Source organism: Gymnogyps californianus, chromosome 3, assembly GCF_018139145.2.
Source record: "Gymnogyps californianus isolate 813 chromosome 3, ASM1813914v2, whole genome shotgun sequence".
Lineage (NCBI taxonomy): Eukaryota > Metazoa > Chordata > Aves > Accipitriformes > Cathartidae > Gymnogyps > Gymnogyps californianus.
In genome coordinates this window covers 75,715,680-75,738,562 of record NC_059473.1, presented here as the reverse complement: position 1 = coordinate 75,738,562, position 22,883 = coordinate 75,715,680, and the positions used below count along the sequence as shown (strand labels likewise).

Below are 22,883 nucleotides of genomic sequence, written 5' to 3'. Positions count from 1 at the left end.
GGCTGGAGGAGTAGGAAGAGCAGTCTTAGATGAGCTCCTGCTGCCATACTGCTCTGGCTCAAAGCAAATGCCTTTTACAGTGCTGGAGTGCTCTTACTATTGCTTCTTGTCAGCATAAAGTTGCTTTGGAAGTCTTCTACAATGGTGGCAGAAGGGATTCAGGAAAAGGAGCAGCTTCTGCTGCCATAAGAGCAGACCCTGAAAGGAGCTTTGAAATGCCATATTCTGCCCTGCTGTCCCTCCCCATTTACTGAGTGACTGAGGATGCGGCCCTGGAAACGACAGCTTCCTGACGCTACAGACAATGTTTAAGTTGTAACACGTCTGCAAAGTATAGCACTGTGCTTGCCTTCGCTCTTTTTCCCCTTTGGGACCTGAACTAAAAGTCAGTTATGAAAGATGAAGATTTGGGCTTTTTCTTGCCTGTTTAATTTCAGCCAGCCTCGGAGGCCAGGACTGGCGAAGGGAAGTTGCATGTTGAAGGCTTTCATTGAACTACAACCAGATCCTTGGCTTCTGCCAGATGTTGTGAGCACAGCTGTCCATGGGGCAGGGTGGGTGGCCACTGAATGCCAGGAAGAAAGAGCAGTGAATGTCTTGACAAACAGATCCATCGTCCTGCTGGTGGGGTATGGTCCCTCTCCGGCAAGAGATTTATTACAATCTAGGCAATCTATTTATTATCTATATAGCTGTACAATCTATTTATTACAAGCTAGAGAGGAAAAAGGAAGTCAGTGTTCCAGCCAGGCAGGAGGGACAATAACCATGTCCACGTGTGGTGCTTGTTTGAGGGACAGTTGTGGCGGTGGGACCAGCCGATAGTTGGCTGGTGGGGAGGTCACCTGGCAAGGCCACAAGAAGATGCATTAGCACAATGCGGCTGTTCGAGCAGCTGTAATCAAAAGCTCCCCAATGCAACCGATGCAAGAAGAGGAGACAAACCCTCCAAACTGCCCACAAAAGGACACATTGCCACCCTTTCGGTTTTCTGCAGCTTCTTTGCCAGCCAAGTCTGTGAATGTCATGGCCTCATCTTTTTCAAAAAACAGTGAGTTTTTTCCACTCTCTGTGATACATCCCTTTCAGCAAAACCAAACCAGAACAAAACATAAGAAGCAATTAAAGCAGAGTCTCACCCTGCAATCTCTTAAAGTAATGGTAACTGAGTTATGCCTTGTACTGTCTCAGGGCTTTTATTGCTTTAAAAAAACAGATGCCCTAGAAAAACGCAGCACAGGAGGATCGGTTCTGAGGAGAGGTTCTTCTGTGTTTTTTTCTTTTCCCACCAACATCCAAACTTTACTTGTAATCTAAAAGAAAGAAGCTTACGCATAGCTAACTTGAGAAGGAAAGCCTGCAGGTTTTACGTTCATAAACTGAAGAGCAAGTCAGACTCAAAACTGCACTTAGGATTTCTTTCTTCTTTTTTTTGTGCTTAAAATGAGTTAAAGGAAGCTTTGAAATTAACAGCTAAAGGCGGCAGCTACACACAGTAAACACACTGCTTACTCTACAGTTAAACCCTCCAAAGGATGGGTCTATCCTTGGTTCCGAGTAACACATGAGAACACCATGTAAATTCAACAGCGTGATTTCAAGCTACATTTGTCCTTCATCAGTCTGCTTATGGTAGCTCTATTCACGAGCAGAGAGAAATGGATGGATGGTCTGCAGAAGCATTTTGAGTTAATGCGCCTAAATTTTAAAGTGCCTTTTAAGTATATAAATTAGAAAACCTGTATGGAGAGAACAACTGCTGCAAATGCCAGAATAATTTTATCTTGGAAAGAGAAGTGAAACAGTGTCTCCACTGATTTCCTCTTTCTTTTCCCCCGTTAAGAGAACAGAAAGATGATTGCAGGTTGATTCACACTGTTCTGATTTTTTTTCTTTCAATTCTTATTTTTAGAATCTATCAGGGATTAATGGGCGTTCATCTGATCCACGGTATGGGAGCAGCATGGAGCAGAATGCAAAATGTGAATCAGGATGGGCAGAGAAGGAAGGGGGGAAAGGGAGCGGTATAGAAGTTCTGCCTGTTTGCTTCTTTGGAATATGTAAGAGGCATAGAGAAAGATTTTCTCTCAAAAAACCCCATTGCTCCCTTCCCACCCCCCTTTGCCTATGCACAAACGAAACTAACCTCTTCTCCGCCTTGTCTGATTTCTGTTTTGTGACTGAAGAACTCAGAGGATGTGACAGCAAGGAAATGGGAGCAAGCTGAGTCTCAAATCAGGAGATGATTTACTTTGAGACCATTCCAGACGCCATTCCCTCCCGAAGGGGCTCTCATTTTACCTAGGTTGCTACTGCTAATATTTTAGAAGTGTTATTTAAATTCCTTTTTTGTCCAGTTACATTGGGGAAAAAAATACTCTCCTTCCTAAATAGGAGTAAAAATTTGCCTCTGGCCAGCTCACAAAGAGATCCCCAGTCTTCTCATCATCACTGCAGCTGGCTTCAGCTACAACAGCAAAGATGCTTACAGGTAGAGATCCCAGACAAAGTGACAACCACATGGTGACAAAGGCCAGTGAGCAACCAGAGTGCTGAAGGTACTGACTACATCAGTAACAGGAAGACATGAAAACGCTGCCTACGCTTACACACACAAAAAAAGGTGCTACTAGTGAGACCTGTTTTCTCAAACCCAGCTGTTGCCACTGTGGTTTCAGTGTATGACAGCTTACTTCTGTGTGACAGCTTAGGTACGTATACTGGGTCTGGATGGGGTTAAGTTTCTTCACAGCAGCCTGAACCCTGCTGTGCTTTAGATTTGTGACCAAAGCAAGGTTGCTAACGCACCCATGTTTTAGTTATTGCTGAGCAGTGCTTGCACAGCGTCAAGACCTTCTTTGTTTCTTACTCTGCCCCTGCAGTGAGTAGGCTGGGGGTGGGCAAGAGGTTGGGAGGGGACACAGCCGGGACAGCTGACCCCAACCGACCAAAGGGATATGCCACACCATATGATGTTGTGCTCAGCAATAAAAGCTGAGTTTTTTGAAAGTAGCCATTGCTTGGAGATTGGCTGAGCATCAGTCTGCTGGTGGGAGGTAGTGAGTGAGTGCCTTTGCATCACTTGTTTTCTGTTTATTTCCTTCGCTTATTAAACTGTTTTTATCTCAACCCATGAGTTCTCTTGCTTTTGCCCTTCCGATTCTCTCCCCCATCCTGCTGGGGGGCAGTAAGCAAGTGGCTGGGTGCGGGCTTAGCTGTTGGCCAGGGTCAACCCACCAAAGTGGGTCATATGTAAGTGATGTTCTTGGTCTGGAAAATAACTTCAGAGGCACACAGGTTAAGCCATGTTAACCGGACAGGCAAGAATTGAGATACTGCCTGGAGATGAATTTATCAGGATTACAAAGATGATACATTACCATCTAGTCCATTTTTAGCACAGATTTTGAAATCTGGAAAATAAGAGAGTGGGAGGCTGAGATGGTAGTGAAAAACACCCTGGACAATGGGATGTGGAAGGAGACAGGTCCTAACTTGCATGCCCTCTTACAGAAGAGTGACAGTGTTGATGCATACAGTCCAGCCATAAGGCCACTAAGACCAGCGATTCTCAACTCTGTTTTGCCAACTACTCTACAAACTGCAGCTCCCCATATTCTACAATCCTGTGCTGCTGCAGGCTGCATCTGTGCCACCGGGGATGTCTTCTAGGAAGTCTACGGTCAGTCTCTCCTTCCTTTTAACCACGCACAGCCCCTAGTTCCAAAAAGCTGAGAAATGCCCCTAGAAACAGAGATAACCTACACAAACCTCGATGGGGCAACCAGCAGAGCAGGAGATGAGTAACAGGAGGGGAATCGAGGCAGAAGCCACAAGAATGGGAGGAAAAAGAGAAGCTACTGTCCCCTTCCTTGGCTTCTGCTGAGGACCAGTGACCCACAGCGAAGTCCCTCTGCCTCCAAAGGTGGATCAATGCTGCTCAGCTCGGAGTGGACCCTGCAGTATCACAAAGCTCAACGAGGTTGCCTAAATCCCACTGTTACCTCAGGGAACTCTAGGAGGTAGTACTGAAACTGACACACATGGACCTATGCCCCAAAAGGCCTGCTCCTCTCTGTCTCTGTCTGTCTTTCTGTCTCCCTCTCCCTCTGTCTCTTGAAAAGATACCAGCATTCAAGATAGCAGCAGCAGCAACAGAGGAACACAAAACAACAATGCTGGACAGATGCCTTCTCTCCTCAATGTATTGTCCTCTTTGTCTTTGCATCAGTGTATATGGTTGTAGGACTGATGAGTTTTCATTTTTGGTGATTAATCTCGCAGCCTGCCCTGACTCTTAGGTGGCTGCACTGCTTGAATTGGAACATCACAGTCTGGAGGAGAATGAGCCAACAAGAAACATGGGAGAACATCACAGGTGCTTCAAGAGTCGGGACTTGGAGTTTAAAAAAGGGGTGATGGTGGGGAAAATCATGAGGGAAGGTCCCTTCTGTTAGCCAGAGAAGATGGGGCTTAAAAAGAGATCAGATGCCAGCTAATGGCCATGAAAAATAGATTTTGCTAGTGAGCATTTTCCAAAGGAAGCCAGCAAACAGCTAGAGAGCCCTTCCACATTGATCAAAATACCTAAGTATCACTAAGCATATGGTTGATCTATTTTTAAGCTTTATGTCCACATCTGAGAGAAAGTAGAAGAGATAATTTGATTTCATCATGAATCTGACGTCATTACACATACTGCTCAGGCTATGCTCTGCAAGGGACAATCATGGGTAGTGACTTTAAGCTACAGGTCCATAATTTGGTCCTTCAGCTTAAAGCTACTGCAGTCTCCTCAGCGCAGCTATAGGAGGTCCTACTTTAATCCTTCATGGCCTAAGCAGGAAGCCACATTGAAATAAGGGACTAAATGGAAGCTGTGGATATTTAGGCTAGGTGTCAGGGAAGAAAATCCTTTCTATTGGCAAGGACAGCAAAACAACCTGGAATAGATTGCCTAAGGCAATGTGAAGGCTAGACAAGTATCTGCCAGGCATAGCACTGCCTCTGGGCAGGAGAATGGGTGAGTCTCTTTCGGTCCAGTTTTCTATTACTCAATGAGTGACCAAAACAGCAGACACACACACTTTTTAACAGCCCCTCCCCTCAAGCCAGAGGAAGTGTGATTTCTTTATTTCTCTTGCTCCCTCATTCATTCTTTCTCAAGGTTTGTACGCTTAGGAGAAGAAACTGTACTTTAAATCTGACCTGTGAATGAAGGTACATTTGCAAAGCTCTAAAAACCCACCTGAAGATCCTGTTAGTCACACAGAACAGAGTGCGGAAGTTTGCCCAAGTGGACATTTGCTCAACCTAGCACACAGGATTATCAACAATGGTGTTCCTCGACTGGTGATCCAGAGAGCACTGGGGCCCATAAATCATCAGGTGGTCCACAAGCCCATAGCACATGTATGACCAAGCAAATACACATCCACTGGATGCTGCGGCAACATTTTGCTGGTGGTGTTTGAGCTCCCCCTCACACTGCCTGCACGCCCTCCCCAGTTTGGTTCTCCGAGCAAAAGCAGTTGAAAAGCACTGACCCGAAGTGCCCCTGAGGACAGCTCCAGCCATCCTCAACAGCAGAATGAAAAGAGCAGTGCATAAAGAAGAGGCAGTCAACAGAGGTTTCTCTGTTTCTTTGTATTTAAGACACAAAAGAGAAGTGGAGGATTGGATGGTAATCTGGAGCAGACAGGCAGGGTTTCACTGGAGGTGACCGTTTTGTGATACACCTCGTGGACTACAAAACTGTTGACAATTCAGGAGATCTGGAGATCCTGTCTGGACTTCCTCCCTGTTTCCTAGCAGAAGAAGACAAAAAACTGAAGGCTGCCGAAGTTAACAACTAGGTGAACAGCACAGGGGACAGACATCAGATTTGTGGATCATATTGTAAAGGGAAAGTGACCTCTTGATAGGGAATGAATGCACACTCTGTAAGCCATGCTAGCTGGGCGAGTCAGGTCAAACAAGCAACCAAAAGCACATTCAGCACAAACCCATGATATCAGGAACAACATTAACCAAAGCAGAGGCTGTAAGAAGATGACCCTTTTCAGTTGCCTATATGCTAATTACAAGCGTCTGAAAAAAGGGATAAATCCTCTGCCTGCAGAGTAGCAATGCAAAATAATACTCCTGAAAAATAATAGCTACATTTAGATTATTGGAATATTAAAAGAAAGAGTTGTAGCCAATTTAAGAAGTCCAAATGGAAGAGGGGAGTTGACAGGCCCTATATGTCACAAATGACGTCTGTCTGAGTGACTGACAACTCGGAAGTAAGTAATCTTGGATATCTATGAATCAAGATACACCCAAGGTAGGGTATTAGTTGGTATCTGTTACAGACCATTGGAATCACTGCAGAGCACAGGATGACAGGCTTCTTCAACACCAATATACAACGAGTATAAAAAAACCCCGTGTTATTTATGCTGGAGATCTTATGTCACTAGCACTAAAACACACCTGTACTTTCCAAAAAGCTACGAATGACAAGTTACTAACTCCTAATTTAAAGGAAGGATCAGCCTTCTTAACCCTGTGAACTAAAGCTCTTGCCAATTAGCTCAACGAGTCTTATGCAATATAGGCCTTGCAGCATCAAAGGGAATGGAGAATTCAGGAGCTGTTCACAGCACGATGACCACAACGGAAGAGCTTGTGGGATGCAGCTAAACTCCACCGCACATAGCTAAACCCCACAGTGGTCACCCTACCACACCACGTGCAGCAGGACCTGTTGACTTGCTCCCTGCCCCAGCCAGGGACAGCAACAGGCAGGAGCTGCAGTGCCAGCACAAGCACAACTTACCCCTGGTGATATGATGTAGCTACACCTGAACTGCCTGTGAGTCATATGCGGTTTAGCAGAGGAGCCAGACAATCCCTGCTCTAGACTTCGTCTCAGTAGGGAGGAAGTGATCACAAACCAGAAGGTTACTGGTTGTTTAGACTGAAAAGGACCGACACTTTCTGTGCAAATAACTAACGTTGTCTGCGATCAAATCCAGACTAGTAAAATTTTATGCAATATATGAACTTACGCTCTTCATATATACATAAATTAAAATCACAGTGCATGCTTTCTGAGAGGCAATTTCACAAAACTATAGCGAATGGGAGTCAAATCAGGCTGAAGACAGAACGTACAGAAAGTTGCTGACATCTGCGGATGGTTTAAGACATTTCCTAAATGCCTACAATGTTACAACCATCAACAGAAGACTGGGCTAGATAAAAATAACACACAATGAAAAAACCCAACAGCTGGGTTTACCAGGGAAGTGAAAAAACATATAAAATGTTATATACAAAAACAACACATGAAGGGGGAAAGGGGAAAAGATAATAACAAGTAAAAAAGCTAAAATAAAGATTATATAGAGGAAGCAAGAGGATACTAGAAAAAATTAAGGCAGATAGAATCAGGTATATAATTTTTTATTTTTCTAAGGAGATTATGAAAGACGAATCCTGAACAATGAAAGTGGTAGAATTGTTCATAACAATATGACAGCGGCAGAAGTTATTCAATAAATACTTCTGATTAGCACGGAGGTAAAAGGCCGGACGATCTGTTTATGATGATGATGAAATAACTTCCCAGCACAGCAGCCCCTGGAGAGGGGACGTTAAGCAGCAGATAGATTGTAGGTGTTTCAGATTAGTTGCTAGAAATAAACTTGTCTCAGAAGGTTTTAGAGAGCTAGCCTTGGAGCTGCGACTGCTGCATCTAAAGCAGTTCTAGGCCCCTGGGGAAGGACCAGGGGCAGGAGGAAAGCTCATGTTGGGCCACTGTTTAAGAAGGGTAAAAAGTGATTACAGGCCAGTTGGCTGAGTTTCCAGTATTTTGCATAAGATAGAACAACCAATATAGGACTCAATTAATAAAATCTTAAAAAAAAAAAGCTCTATAATTAAAGTCAATCAACTTGGCTTTAAGGAGAACAGGTCCTGTCAAACTAATCTGATGTCGGTTCTTGCAAAAATTACGAGTTCACTTGACGAAGGCAGTGTTGTTGACAGTATTACAAGTCTAAGTCATTTGACTTGTTCTGTAGAACATCTTTATGAAGTAACTGAATGCTTTGAAGCTTGTATGGAGTGTCTCCATTTGTACATGGAGAGCAGAACTCCATAGGTGGACAGCACTGTATGAGGTCAGCCAAAAATCTCAAATGTATTTTTTACTGAAGTCACTTCTGAGTCCACAATCATATTAAATGTATCAAAAAGTTGATAAATGAAGGAGGCCAAAGTATAACTGTAAATGGAAAACTATTTATTAGCAAACAGATGGGTTTCTATTGGGTTTCCACAGGTATTGGTGATCATCCCTTCACTATTTCATAGCCTTATCAGTGACCTGGATTAAAGTTAAGTCATTATAGTTAGATATGAGACTGGGGACAGCAAAAACAGACAACGAAAGTACAAGCCTGACACAGAGCAACTGGGGTCTGTAGAAAGATGGGATAAACCAGTTTAGGTGTTAATATGGCCAAGTGCAGAATCACCTTATTAGAATAAAGAATACAGGCCGTACTTACAGGATGAGAGGGAGAGAGAGGACTCTATCCTACGAAGCAGAGACTGAATATGAGACCGGGGGTCCTGGGAGGCAATCAGCTCGACATGAATTCCCCACGCAAGGCTGTGGCCAAAAGGGCTAATGCGAGCCTCAGCTGTACAAACAAATGAAAATCAAAGGATGAGTAGGTAGGTTACACTGACGCTGTATTTGGCTCTCATTCCTCTGCTCTGCGAATAATGTATCAGGTTCTGCTGCTCCATTTTTCAAATAAAGCGTTGGAAAAATTGGAAAAGTGTTCAGGGGAGAGAGATTAAAGAACTGAAAACACTGGGTAGCAGAAGGCTTTGTTATAAACAAAAAGCTTAAAGGGAATTTTGTTATTTTGTTCACAGTATAGGAGTATTCATACAGGGAATAAATCTGATAACAGCGGACTCTAATCTAGCAAAGGTGGAAAACGCATTGGAACTGGAAACTAATCCAATCCACACTGTGAACAGGCAATTTTGTTTTGCTTTTTGAGCAATGAGCTGTTATGAGCAATTAACCAGTAATTAACCCTTTACACCACAGGGTGTGATGTACTGTCCATCTCTGCAAAGTTGTGAAAATAACCGTGCTTGATTTAAAAAGGATGCACACCCATGCAGCTTGGGTTATTAGGCACGAAGCAGGAGCTCCTGCAGGTGAGATCTACTGCCTGCATAAAGCTGGAGGTCAGGTGAGTGGTCACTGCATCAGACAGTGCTTTGTGTTTCCATTAAGAAACAGTCCCTCCCCTCTCAGGGTAGTAATCCTGGCAGCCCTCCTGCTCATGGCCTACAAAATATCTCCAGGGGAAACCGCAAACTTTTGGGGCTGACGTGCCATCTAAGTACCGATGACACCCAACTGTCTGTCTTCTGCAGGATCTGCAGGCAGCCGTCTCTGAATTCCCAGCACCTGGCTCCACACAAAACCTCAAAAAAGCTCCTCACACTGAGATGCCAAGAAAACAACTTTTAGGAACCGATGGGGGTTATTACAGCTCTGCCACTGAGAGAGTACCTGCGACTCCTTGCTTCAGCAATTCACTTCATCTGCTGCCTGCTGCTGGGGTCTCGTCCCAGGGATCTGCCTGGGATCCCATTCCAGGATCCTGCAGCCACAGAAGGTGACCTCAGAGAATTAGGCTGAGGGACGGAGTCCTCCATACCTGACAGATATTTCCTCTCCCAACTTCACCCTTTTGGGATGAACTGATGCACTAGCTATCTTCTTCAGGAAAACAAGTTAGTGCCTTTAAGCAGGGTGAGCGGACGTGAGTACCGCTCTCGCAGGCACCTCCCAGCTCACTTGGGATAGCCACATGTCTTCTCCTTCCCCTTCATCCTGCTGAGGGAACTGGGTGCTGCCAGGAAAGCTTTTGGCTCTGCGTCCCAAGGATGGGGTCTGACAGGTGGGCTCCTAAGGACCACGCACTCACCAGGGGGCCCTGGCTACTGAATTTGCTTCATCCCACAGCCTGCCAATATTTAAGTTTGGTGGTTTTTAAGGATGCAGTGCAAGCTTTTGTCCATGCTGTCTGTCTTAACCTGGGCCTTTGGCCAGAAAGTATTAATCCTGTCAACGTGCAGGAGTGGGGAAGGCTGGGGAGTGTTTGATTTGTGCCAGTTGCTGGCATCAGCTCATTTTAAGCTTCTGGAATGAACCCACTTATGACTGAATGTTGCAGTGTAAATTCTGCAAATAAAACAGATAAAATAATCTCAATTACTTGAACTCAGCATTGGTTCACATATACCACTGCAGAGATTTAGAAGGCATTATTTCATACAAACATTTAATTATATTTAATTATGATTCTACAGATATTTTTCTGTTCAACAGGTGGGGAAAAACCATGTTTTTCAAACTTTCAGTCACTTTCAGTAAGTGATGCCCACTAAAACACAGCATACATAGCATAGTGAAATCCCAGTGCTATGTTACAAACCTAAAAGAAACATCCCATCTTAAGTAAACTATTGTAGTACAAAACTTCTGCAGAGTGAACTAAAGCAAGAAAGCTTGTGAAAATTTTAGGGAGGAAAAAGGCCTGTCCAAGTGTGGTGCATATATATATGTGCACATGCATTCACACAAACCCCACCATCTGGTCTCTGCTATACCTGGTATTCCTATCAACAGATCTCAAGACTCAAAACTGTGATTGGCAACTCTTTAGTCACTACAAAAGCAAAAGTTTTGGGAAAGCTGATCAAGAGCGAGGTTTCAGAGCTACTAATAAAATATGAATCAGAGCCTGCTAAAGTACAGTTTGAATTCTGCATTTTCGCATCTCAATATCTGTCCTCCTGGATGCATTTTTCTCCCTCTTCCTCTGACACAACGCCAGCTACATCCTACAGCATTAGGATGTTCTGTGAAGCACATGTGCAACTATGTTTTTAAGCCCTGTAAAGGCTTGCTTACATCAAAAGATGTACCGTTACAAAGATCACATAGGCTAGACTCCACAAATTTATTTTTACAGATGAGGTAAGTGTGGTAATCTTCCTAAATGTAAATGATAGAAACTACATAGAAGCAAACAGCTTTAATACATGGATTTAAAAAATCTTTTTGAAATATTAAGAAATAAGTCAGATGCGAGGCTTGTCCTTTTACTCCAGACACACAGAGAAAGAATTAAATGGGAGAATGTGAGACTAACCATCCCATCTGCCTTTGTAAGTCACCCAGACCAGACGGAGAAATGCTATGGAAGTTAATGCAATGAACCCCCGAAGTGTCACTTTCGCAAATCTCAAGAGGCATCATTGACCTGAGGCTGGCTGCAGTTTCTGCCCCAATTCCAGTTTAATGTATTCCAGTTTGACCCTCAAGCGACAGTGCTGCTGGAGAACACGCTAAGAAACAAATCCAGGCAATTGCTTTGACATAATTCTTTTGGACGCAGGCAGATCGAATGTGCTGATGTCAACAGAGACCAGAAAAGAGTTCTACCCAATCTCCTTTCCTCACTGAAGAAAACAATAAGAGAAAACAAAGCACAACCCCAAACCTAGCCAAACACATGCCCACTTCTCAGGAGCAAAACTAATACATGCTGTCTAAGAAAGGAAGAATCTAGACAAATGTTTCTAAAGTATCATTTGGATGTATACACAGCATTTCATTTATAGCTTAAATTTACATGACTTGTATATATAATTGGCTCTTTGCACATAACATACACGAAACATCTGTTCTGTAGACGATATTAATGTAAAACCCCAGGAACAGTGTAATTCAGTCCTTTATGGCCATAGCACATTCAAAAGAGTTCCTAACATAGTTCCCTCACCTTAAGCAAACTGCTCTTCTTCCCTTTCTCCCATTCTTCTAAAATTTAGGGGACTGCACAGACCTGCTTTCAATGTAATTGTCAGGATGAAACCTTCCTGCCTTGCCACTCACTTAAATGCCCAAGCTCTAGCAACTTAGAGGCTGCATAGTTTGATGTCAGAGAACATTGAGGCAAGACTGATTTTTCTGCACAGGGACAGCAAGAATGGAAGCTTGGGATATTTCTTCCTTGGGAAGGATGAATTATGGTAGGAAACCAGATCAAGGAAGCCACGATGACTATCTTGAGAGTAAAAGATTAAGTTAAAGATTTTCTTCTCTACCTGGTTGCTGTTGCTCCTGAAATAACTTCTGTATAAAAGGAAAAGAGAAAAAAAATCACACATCAATGGCACAGTTTTTCAGAACTCGTAAGGGAAAATACCAGGCTTGAACACGGCTTGTGCCTTATCTTTATACAATGAAAACAGAACAAAGAAACAGATCCCAAGCTCATTCCCTCCTCCCTTTTTTACCTCCTCTCTTAAGAAAGGCTTCCACCTCTGCTACTCACAATTTTCCTTTTCTCCCATTCCTCCAGCTCCCTGTCAGTCCATGCAGACAGACTATCTGTAATGGTATCATGCAAAAGCCAGAGGAGATCTCAAGGTTTCCCCTTTCTGTGTGCCTAGAGTGCTTCCAAGAAGAGAAAGTCTTGTGAAGAAATGGATTCTCACTTCTCTTTTCTGCAGCTACTTGTGTCGGTCACTCTACCACAATAAAAGTCTGTATCTGCTATCTGACCACAATGGAGAGACAGATAAAAATTACCATGTTGAATGTCCATAAGAAGCATGGTCTCTGAGAGAAGAGTGATCCTGTGTTACAGCCACTGAAACTAATTGATCTAGAACATCAAACTACCTCTACACAAAGAAAAAACAGACTTTTGTCCTTCTTTGTCTACCACCCTTTATGTGATCTGCTCGCAAAACGTGGCCACAAAGTGTGGTCCACACTTTGGCTGATCATCAGAGGCTGCAGAACCTTTTCAGCTATGTTGGAACCTGCGTAAATGGTGTAATGTTCAGGGAATAAGGGTTTTAAGACCACCAATCATCAGGAATTATCAAACACTTTAGTCCCTGGAGTGGGTGGTGTCCTCCCCTTGCGTAATCATCCAGAAAGAATACTTTGGAATCGCTGCTCTAGGGAGTCAGAGGACAAAGACTGATCAAAAATACGACTGGAAGTCCTAAAGAATTCCTTGAATTTCTCATGCTGTTGTGTTTTATTTTTTAAAGCATTTGTCGAGATGCAAAAGTATGGTTGAAACATTTTTCTAATACTGGGAATGAGAAGAAGGCTTTAACCAAAATAAAAGTCTACTATCTACCTTGACTCCTGTAAGGTCTTTGACATGGTCCCATACAACATCCTTCTCTCTAAATTGGAGAGATATGGATTTGATGGATGGACTATTTGATGGATAAGGAATTGTCTGGATAGCCATATCCAAAGAGTTGCAGTCAACGGCTCAATGTCCAAATGGAGATCAGCAACAAGTGGTGTCCCTCAGGGGTCCGTACTGGGACTGGTACTGTTCAATACCTTTATTAATGTCATAGGCAGTGGGATTGAGTGCACCCTCAGCAAGTTTGCAGATAACACCAAGCTGAGCGGTGCAGCTGATACACTTGAGGGAAGGGATGCCATCCAGAGGGACTCTGACAGGCTCAAGGAGTGGGCCTCTGTGAACCTCATGAAGTTCAACAAGGCCAAGTGCAAGGTCGTGCACTTGGGTCAGGGCAATCTTCAGTATCTGTACAGACTGAGGGATGAAGGAACTGAGAGCAGCCCTGTGGAGAAGGACTTGGAGGTACTGGTGGATGAAAAATTGGACATGAGCCAGCAATGTACGCTTGCAGCCCAGAAAGCCAATCGTATCCTGGGCTGCATCAAAAGAAGTGTGGCCAGGTGATTCTCCTCCTCTACTCCATTCTCATGAGACCCCATCTGGTGTACTGCATCCAGTTCTGGGGTCCTCAGTACAAGACCTTGGACCTGTTGGAGCGGGTCCAGAGGAGGGCCACGAAATGATCATAGGGCTGGAACACCTCTCCTATGAAGAAAGGCGTAGTTGGGGTTGTTCAGCCTGGAGAAGAGAAGGCTCTGGGGAGACCTTATTGCGGCCTTTCAATACTTAAAGGGGGCTTTCTCTGAGAAAGATGAAGAGAGACAATTTACCAGGGCCTGTAGTGACAGGACAAGGGGCAACATTTTTAAACTGAAAGAGGGTGGATTTAGATTGGACATAGGAAGAAATTTTTTATGATGAGGGTGGTGAGACACTGGAACAGGTTGCCCAGAGAAGTTGCAGATGTCCCATTGCTGGGAATGTTTAACGTCAGGTTGGATGGGGCTTTGAGTAACCTGGTCTAGTGGAAGATGTCCCTGCCCAGGGCAGGAGCGTTGGACTAGATGGTCTTTAAAGGTCCTTCCAACCCAAACCATTCTATGATTGATGATTCTGTTATTAAATTGGATTCCCTCCTCTGTGGCTGCTGTCACAGTACAGAGATGGTGCAGTTAGCGCAGCTGGGACTTAACAGTGCTGTAAGACAACTTGTGGAATAGGGTTACAAACCTGTATTACTGTAGACAGAGATAAATAAAGCACCTGCACTCTAGGATTAAGGCACATGAAAAAGAGAGGATAAGATACCCTCACGACTTTGTCTAAATGAATACATGATACAAAACAAAAAGCAAGAACCAAATGCACCCATATCTTTACACTGCCATTTGTATGAAGAGTCAGCATTTATTATTTCTTCCATACTGCAAAGCTACAGTTGTTATGACAATCACAGCAGTTATTATGTAGTTCACGCTCACTATCTTTTCAGAGCATGAGAGATCCGATCATCTGCAGGCTTCGAACACTTCCCTCTAAATATGCTCATCTAACATGACTCCAGTTTTCAGCGACAGCAGGTTATCAGTTGTTTGGCTAGTGCAGGCTGTAACAATATTTTTACAACAGGAAATGTGTATTCCATACGTAAGAAGACTACACTTACAAGAAATAATGCAGGAAAGGAAAGTGATCTAATTTCTGTTCTGCTTCCTTCCTTCTGCAGAGTGCTACATTGAGATGTTTGTTCCAATACACAGATACTAGTTCAAGGCCAAGATTTTATTCACCCTGATCCTACAAAACAAGTCTGCAGCTAAACTGCAATTCAAACACCTCAAGCTGTTGTACTGCATTCACATTCATGTAAGTGATTCAGGTAAGTGGGCTTAAAATTTCTGTTTTCAAGGTTATTGAGCCTGTCTTATCCATGGCTGGATATTTGTGTGTCAATGCCATAGTTTTAAAACTCCTGTGAATTAAGAGCACTTCCCGAAGACGCAAACAGTACAGCAAGCAGGAAGCATCAATTTTGAAGGGTCTTTTGTTGTGGTCCTGAACCTCAGTATTGCAGATTGCAAGAAAATGGCCATTGTGCTGCATTTAGGGAAACAGCACACCACCTTCACGAAGCGCTGCACCCACCCATGGATGTTACCCAGCTACCACTGCTAAACAAAGAAACCTGACTGACTGCTATGCTTCACTTCTCTGCTTTTGCAAAACCAATTTTTAATTTAGGAAGTGTGAGGTAGCCTTTTAAGAGGAAACTTTCAAGCACTCTCTTATACTTATCCTATTTATTACTGTGACTGACGATACATCTATATAATAAATTATAAATGGCCACATGCAACTGCCTCCTGCCTGCAAGCTAAAAGCTGGCAAGCAACTCTGTACTGCTACAGGGCCAAATCTGCATCAGGCAGGTTGCTGAATTTGGGGAGTTTTGAGCACCAGCGGATTCGCAAGCTGACCGGTCAGTGCCAACTGTTCATTGCCGAAGTTCTTGGGAAGGGATAAACAGACGGGTCAGGAAAGGACAGTACTCTGAACTGGATTGCATAGCTGTAGAAATAACATCCAGAGTTCATTTTTCTCTATCTTCCATGCTAGAACAGCATGGAAGATAGAGAACCATTAAAAACCATTAAACCATTAAAACCCTCCCCACTATATCCTGCATTTTTGGTGAGATAACAGGACTAAGTCTTTCAAATTTATGTGTTAGAGAAGTAGGGGAGTTAAAAATATAAATAAAATCAAGGGATACTTCAAAAAGTTATGTTTGTTTTGTTTATGATGTCAGTAGTGTACTCTTCTAGCAAGGCAATATTGACTCTGAAATGCAGAAGATTTCCCTAAGGCTGGGCTGGAGCTTCTGCTTTTTGTTTGCATTTGGGCACTTAACCATCTTCAGTGAAGATTTTCTTGAGCGTGAAAAATGAGGCTACATGTTTTCTTTTGTATATATTTTTTCAGAGCAGTTTTTCAGATGCCAGGAGCATAAATGTAAGCAAAAGAAAACAGTCCCAACTTTGTCAGCTTCCCAGCACTATATTTTGTATGCTGGTGCTTTTGTCTTCTTGCAAGTTCAGCATGGCTTTAATGGCAGCACCCTGGATTCCCCCTACCCCCAACAAGTGATACATATTAGTACATCTGTTTTCTCTGTAAAGTCTTTTTGCATTCTTTGCAGGGCACAGGAAGGATGTGGGCTCCTTTTCACATTCAAATGAGGCAAATTAGCCTTTGCCTGGTTCCTACAGTATAATGCTTATTTTACATTTAAGCGTGAGAAAAGGGGAGGAAATAAAACCCAACACGTTAGGTGGGTTACATGTTTCATTTTGGTACAAGCCTCACTTAGCCTTCTTTTGCAAACTGCTTTCCACAGGACATAATTTCAGGATGAGGTTCAAAAGTTTAATCATGTAAAATGACTGAATAGTTTGCACAAAGAAATAGCAGCCACAGATACATTAAACATGAGAAAAGGCTGAAAATGCCAACCTGAATCAGCAGGACTCAAGAAATCCAGGAGATTCCTGAAGTGCATTGATGGTAACTTCCTAACACAGGTGATTGAGCCGACAATGGGAAATGCTGTGCTGGACCTTATACTTGCAAACAAGGATCAGGAGATGTGCAGATCAGGGGCAGCATGGGCTGCACTGACCATGAGATAGTGGACAGTCTTTTTTCCAAAAAGCCAGATCACAACCCCCACAAAGAGCAGACTTTGGCCTCTTCAGGGATCTGCTTAGAAGAATCCTGTGGGATGCAGCCCTGGAGAAAAAAGGGGTCCAGGAAAGCTGGTTGATTTTCAAGGATCACCTCCTGAGAGCTCCAGAACGGTCCATCTCAATATTAAGGGAGTCAACCACAGGCAGCAGGAGGCCCACATGGATGAACAAGGAGCTCCTGACTAAACTCAAACATGAAATGGAAGTGCACAAGAGATGGAAGCAGGGTCAGATAAAGTTAGGAAAGCCAAAGCCCACCTGGAGTTGAATCCAGTGAGGGTTGTCAAAAGCAGTAAGAAGGGTTTCCACAGGTATATCAGCAGCAAAAAGGGCCTGCTGCTGAATGGGGCATTAGTGATGTACCCCAGAAGTCAATACTCGGGCCAATACTGTCTAACCTGCTCATTAGTGATCTACATGACATCCTCAGAAGGTTTGGGAAGAGTGGTTGATATCCCAGATGGTTGTGCTGCCATTCACAGGTACCTTGACAGGCTGGAGAAATGAGTCAACAGGAACCTCATGAAGCTCACCAAAGGGAAATGGGAAGCCCTGTGTTTGGGGAGGAATAACCCCATGCTGGGGGTACATGCTGAGGGCTGACCAGCCTAGAAGGCAGCTCCGCAGGAGAAAATCTGGGTGTTCCAGTGGACACTAAGTTGAACATGAGCCAGCAATGCTCCCTTATGGCAAAGGTGGCCATCAGCATCCTGGCCTGCAATAGAAACAGCCCTTCCAGCAGGCTGAGGAAGGTGATCCTTCTGCTTTACTCAGCACTGGTAAGACATGTCTGGAGTGCTGGATTCAATTTGGGGATCCCTGAAAATTTGGGGTTCCCCAGTACAGAAGAGACATGGACTTATTCGAGCAGATCCAGCAAAGGGCCACAAAGATGGTTAAGAGTTTGAAGTATCCCTCCTATGAGGAAAGGCTGAGAGAGCTGGGACTCTTCAGCCTGGAGAAGAGAAGGCTCAGGAGGATCTTATTAATGTGTATAAATACCTCATGGGAGGCAGCAAAGGAGATGAGGCAAGACCTCTCAGTGGTGCCCAGTGACAGGCAATGGGCACAAATTAAAATACAGGAAATGCCATTTAAACATAAGAAAAAAACCCTTTTTTACCGTGAGTGTGTTGAACACTGGCACAGGTTGCCCAGAGAGGCTGTGGAGTCTCCATTGCTGGAGATACTCAAACCCCAGCTGGACATGACTCAGAGATACCAACTTCAAGTTGACCCTGCTTTGAGCAGAAGGTTGGAGTAGATGATCTCCAGAAGCCCTTTCTAACCCCAGCGATTTGTGATTCTGCCAGGTCATATGTAAACCTGCTGCACTTATTAAAATCCTCCTCTCGCTCCGTTTAGAAACTAGAGACGAATGCAACAATTCAGTAACGTAACAAAAGCACGGTACACATTTTGCAGGGAAATGGTGTGGTTCAAATTCCTAATTTTTTAGAACCTGTGCTCTAATCCAAGTGGTAAAGCTAAGAGATGGGATGCAAGAAAAACCGAACAACTGCTTGGTAAACTGTGGTTTACCACAGGCAGTTAGCACTAGGTGGAAATTCAGTGCACACTCTTTACGCTACAGCAACTTCTTGCACGCTTAATGCATGCTATACATGAGGTAACATACTCCATATACAGGGAACTGTTATGAAGTAGTCGGGTGCTGTAAATTTACACTCAGCTTTACTGATGGCAACCTCCCAGGGCAAAAAAGCCCTTAGTTCTGATGACAGTCATGTGCCAGGTTTGACTGGTTTTACCAAGAGACCTGGAAGAAGTTTTGACACACCTGCTAATGCATGGAAGTGCTTTATCCGGCTTGGTTGCCATCCTCATCCACGGTTCTGGGATGCACCAGTCTTGCAGCAACTGATGGGCTGTGTCCTTGGTCTGGGGACCTGCAAGGCCCATGTCCCAAATCCCTGTTCTGCTCACAAACTACCCCTTGAACTAAGTTACTTGTTTTTTCTTGGTTTTCCCCCTGTTCTGACCTGAGTCACCGCACAATGACCTCTTTTCTCAGCCTGCATGAGCACAGTCCTGCCATGGCCTCCCACTCACCCCTGTGGGAGCCCTGAAGCCTGCTCTGGCTGCAACAGGGAGGCCATGGAGGAGCAGCAAGAATTCCTACTCCCTCAGAGCTGACACTGGTTTTCCAGACACCTGGCTGCCCAAAGCACACAAGCGCCTACTGTTCTCACCCACCTCTCTCTGCCCTCCAAAGCCAAAGGCATCCAAATTGATTAGTCTTGTGGCATACAACAGAACGGCGACACCATTATGTGTGTTGGCCTGAACTCCCTTTCTCCTTCTAGCTCTCTCCTTAAAACAGCAGTGCAAAGCTCCAGCTCAGAGACCTGGCGTAAAGATAATCTGGTCTGGATTTAGATCCAGACTTCCCCCAAAGCCTGAGCTCGCTCAGTGTCACAGTCTGGCTGTCCTCATGTGGTAGGAGCAACGAGGCTGCTCGATTGGACCCTGATGCCTTTAACACTGGTTTACTTCGAAGTGTTGTGCCAAAGGGGTATGTGGAGGGGCCTGAATAATTCAGGAAGTTCTCAAAAACAATGCAAGTGAAAATATATTTTAGGCATCTTAGGAACAGCCAGTTTCTCTCTACTGAGGCACCCTGAGCACTTTTAATCCATAATTTCCATTGTAGCCTGTTAAAATAATGAGATTTATTATTCCTGTCACGTGTCCTTTCTGAAGACGCTGGGAGGGTGTGGGAGAGGGAAGAGAGAAAATTAGTTATCAGTCACCACTTGCCAAGAGTAGATTAAGCACTCAAGAGTTATACATTCATGTATAAATGACTCAAGGGAGTTTCATTTATTCCTTTTCTCCTAGCTTATAGTTTTTTCCTCCTGTCCTGCAGCCCTTGTTCTCCTGTTGTTGTCGGTCACAACCCGCCTGCAGTGGACAAGTTGGAGAGTGGTAAACAATTCTGGATTATTCCACTTTCATCATGAGATTTCATTTGGACTCCCTTTCCCAGACCTCAGAGCACGCCTGCTTTCTGGGAGCAGAACAGAGAACAAGAATAGAGTTAATCTTTAGCAATGTGATAAAAATCACTCTCTCACACAGACAACTGGAGAAGGATTTCAAAAGAGCTGTTGTGCCAAGCACCTGATAGCAAAACCTGAAATGGAAGCCAACCCACACCTTCCTGCTCATAGACACAGCTCGCTCATTTTCTCCCCAGCACTCCCTCTTCTCTACTAATTCTACCTGGAACTAAAACGCAAGTCACCACTGAGCATACTCTCACACCAAAATGCACTGTGCTTTGAGAGGCCACTATTTCCATAACAAAAACACAAGCACTGCCGCATTGCAAGTGGGGTCACCTCATCTCTCTTTCTTTTTTTTTTTTTTTTTAACAAATATAGTTAGTAAAAGCACATTAAGCAATCAGACTGGGGAGATGGGATAGGGGAACAGGACACATGGAGATTTGATGGCTTCGGTGCAATCTAAGACACCTCGGAGTGGGCAGGTGAGCTGAGCAGCTGGGAAGGGAGGAGAGGAGGGGGCAGCAGAAGTTGCAGAAAGGGCTAGCAGCTTGCACTCTTAATGCCAGAATGCCAGCTGGCAGCTACATGTTGCTGGTTGCGTGTGGGCTGTGAATATAACAGAGGAGATGAGCCTTTAGGGGAGGAGCTGTCTGATAAATCATTAATGAATGAAAATATGAAGTAATCTGTCTGCCTAGGAGGCAGAATCGTCTAATGATGAGGATGATGGACTAGGAAGCCGGAGATGAGGTTCCTATCTCACTCACAAGACTGCTGGCACACCAGCTCCTTTTGCTATGCATAAAAAGATACACCCGCTTCCTTACACTGAAGGACTGCTTTCTTAAAATCAACACTGAAACCCCATGATCTAGGTGAAAACATGATAATAAAATTTACAGCACCCTTTGTGAAAACTGCACTCCCGGCTTCTCTTTTGTCGCGGGCAGCACACAAAGAACCAATATCCCTTCTCAGAGACAGCTTTCACTAAAACAGATTTTTTATCAAAGCCATAACAAAACCTAGTACAACCTTTCACCAGCGCCAGCGGCATTTAATTTTAAATCGATTAACTACATACACAGTACTAATTACCCATGGGTATTTTTTTAGCAATCAGACTATTGGTTGGAAATGTAAGGGTATGTCTGTGTGTGGATAGGGACACTCTGCTTTCTCTGTGCTTTCCGAAATGAAGAGGAAAAAGCTCAAGAAATGATGTTGAAAGGTGCACTTGTGTTTATGGGGATAGCTGCAGGGGCACCAGACACAGGCGGCTGGAAAGCGATGAGGTTGTCAGGGGAAGGGGCAGGAGGTTAGCGCGGTTTCTTTTGCACAAAGACCTAGCAGGATGTGTCACGCAGCACAGAATCAATACGGACCCTGCATGAAAAAGTAATCGTCGGTTTTGTACAGTTCTCAGGCTTATTTGGAAAGATCCTCACAAACGTGATTCTTGATTTGTGTGAAGTCTTTAACTATTCTCTTTCCTCTATCTTAAAACCCCTAAATGTTCAGGGATTAAAATAGTTTTAAAATAAACACCTAAGACAGACATGGCACAAATCAATGTGAATCTGTCTAATGTTGGCACATTTGTGGGATAAGAGATACAAGTGCTTTATCATTCAATGTACTTAAAACATGATTTTACAGAGCGAACGATGCGTAGACTGCAACAGAAACCATAAATAGAAGACACATATGGCCTTGACAGAAACTATGTATATAGAAACTTAACCAAACACTTGAGCAGTTCTGTGGCATTTAATGGCGTACCTATTTGTGGCACTGAAGTCCAGTTTAATTATCCTGCCAAACGCCCCTGAGCCACAACAAGGTTATTACAGTTTACCAAAGGACCTGCTCAGGCAATTTTACAAGGAAATTGCCTGTGCCTAATCTAATTGCTAAGAAGTAGCTAAAATTACGTTGGACCTGGAAAGACAAACAAAGAAGCAGGAAGCTCCAAAAGGCTCAAGAAGCTTCATGAGGCTGTTCCTGTAAATCACAGCGGCGGCGATTTGAGGATGAGCTCCCTGGAGAGGCTCCCAGTCACAGTCAGACACTGTTTTCCACCCAGAACAAACATAACGCAGGTGAGATGACTTACAGCACACAAAAGTATGATTTCTCACATACATAAGCCTTCTACTGGTTACTGAATACATTTACATAATAAGTGGGGTTTGTAAATTATCCACTGATGATGTCATACAGATTTAAATAATCTGCAGTGTTGGTCTCTGCTATTTGCAAGCCATATCTGACACTTTAACAGCCTTTGCAAAAGATTTAACTGGGCTCCATTGAAGAATCCTATTTTTCAAGCTTTTGTTTAATCATAAGATGAGCAACACCTAGAAAATTTAATGAATGGATTGGGATGGCTTAGATGTTTCCAGAGCCTTGCAGGAAAACAGCATGCAACATCAGAAGGAATTACTTCTGTAAATTACAGAAGGTTTAATTGGAGATTGCTGGACATGTTAAGCTACAGTCAAGCTTGTTAACACGGTAAATTCGGCATTACCTGCCGAATGACCACAGAAGTACCTTTGGTGAGTCACTTGCTAGTTTATTTCTTGCCTAACAGACCAAGAACAGATTACTGATGGCACTGTTACCAACAGCTATTTCGACACTTTGCGTGGACTGCCACGATTTCAACTTGCATACTGCCTGCTATTTTGCTCATGTGTACTGGGTTTAAAAAAAAAAGGGGGGGGCAAAAAAAAAAGCTCCCTTCACACTCCCTCACGCCACTGACACAGATGAGCCTCGGACAGATGACCTGGACTCAAACTGGTTAAATACAAGAAAGGGCAAGT

The 22,883-nt window shown here is 43.8% G+C and overlaps 1 protein-coding gene across 4 annotated transcripts in view; it reads right to left on the bottom strand.

The window, feature by feature from the left end:
• The window catches only part of FYN (FYN proto-oncogene, Src family tyrosine kinase), a 138,742-nt gene that overhangs the window by 45,319 nt on the left and 70,540 nt on the right, over window positions 1-22,883 (bottom strand). Inside the window, exon 3 of one of the 4 annotated variants that reach the window (XM_050894710.1) lies at window positions 8,562-8,696. The exons of the other annotated variants lie outside the window; for them this stretch is intronic. The gene's annotated coding sequence lies outside the window, so the exon portion shown is untranslated. The remainder of the gene's footprint in view (window positions 1-8,561; window positions 8,697-22,883) is intronic. 4 annotated transcript variants of the gene reach the window in all.